The sequence below is a fragment of the Triticum dicoccoides genome, unplaced genomic scaffold (assembly GCF_002162155.2).
Source record: "Triticum dicoccoides isolate Atlit2015 ecotype Zavitan unplaced genomic scaffold, WEW_v2.0 scaffold72794, whole genome shotgun sequence".
Taxonomy (NCBI): Eukaryota; Viridiplantae; Streptophyta; class Magnoliopsida; order Poales; family Poaceae; genus Triticum; species Triticum dicoccoides.
Window position 1 is genome coordinate 70,449 of NW_021295258.1, and position 1,617 is coordinate 72,065.

The window sequence follows — 1,617 nt, forward strand, 5'->3', positions numbered from 1 at the left end:
GGCTGTATAAATATGTGCAGTTAACCTAGCTAATCCAAAAGTAAGACAAGAGAACAAATTCGACCATTGACGAGTTTTTGTTAAAGCTAATAAATCAAGATCAACATTTATACTGTCCAAAAAGAGTAAAAGAAGATCTCTGACCATCAATAATCATTCACAATTCACATCGATGCTCAATGCATCTAAGCAGAGATACTAGATAGATAGCTAGCTCTCTCCAGCTGCATCCCATTCGGCGGGGCATATATTCCATAGCTGGGGGTGGGGGGGCAACTGTCTAATTACGCTGCTAGCTACTGCTAGTAGTGTTACCTTGGCAAGATCTGATGAGAACATGCCGTTCAATCAGAACTAATAAATCCATCGTGCACCGTTGGTAGCTAGGCGGCGACGGTACCTGCTGCGTGCTGCTTTGCTTTGCCTGGCAAAGAAATTACAAAATATTGCAGTTTGAGGGATAATTCACTACTTGGCAGCTAGACACCAAGCCAGCTGTGGAGTGGGTAGTTTACTTACTTCCGGCCGCCGTTAACACTCGCGCGGCGGATGTTCCGGTTCTTGTCATCTGCTTTGGTATGCACATCTACTCCCTCCGTTCTCAATTACTTGTCGTTCAAGTGGACGTATCTAACACTATTTGAGTGCTAGATACATCCATTTGAGCGACAAGTAATTTGGAACGGAGGGAGTACTAGCTAATTGAAATTTATACTCCCACTAATTTACAATGCATCGCCAATGACCAACACATGTGGAGCAGCACTCGCACAACTGGCTCCAAAAGCAAACGTCCTTGTTGCTAGACTAACAATTTCAAAGAAAACGAACATACGCTCCGATACCTGACCTTACTCACTACTAAACGTCTCGAATCAACTAAGTATATATCATAGACAGTGCATGTAGATGCGAGTGTGTCAGGTATATTAGTATGTCTTCCCGCAAAAAAAGGGTATATTAGTATGTCCACTTGTCGTGCATTCTGTGTTTTCTTCAAGAGACAGTTAAACTGTATTTCGCCGTTGTAAACTTTTGTCTTAACGGGTTAAAATACGTCATATTCTTATGGTCGTTGGAGTGGTAATTTACTCAATCGTAGCTAGGCTCGTGGCACCAGTGAAAGTGTGGAACCATCCAGAGAGTCGGAGATGGAACGGACTTGTACGAAGAACAGTCGCTGGGCTTGGTGCGGTACTGAGATCCCTTGTGCCAAGGAAGATCGCGACATTTTTGCAGCAGCCACGAAGGTCATCCTTGGTGATGGCACAAAGGCCAAATTCTGGGAATCATCTTGGTTAGATGGCATCCGTCCCAAAGACATCGCCCCAAAAATATCCGAGCTATCCAGGAAGAAGTGTGGCACTGTTGCCTCGGCCCTCAGAGATGCTAGCTGGGTCAATTGGATTAATATAAGCGGAGGTCTATCTCTGGATCATCTTGAACAATTTACCGCCCTGTGGAACAAGCTTTTGCCTGTCATCCTCCAGCCTGGTGTTTCAGACACCATTCTGTGGAAGCTCTTCAATGATGGTCTCTACTCTTCCAAGACGGCCTACTTGGCGCAATTTGCTGGCCTTGTGCAATCCAATTTACAAACTATTGTCTGGAAGGCTT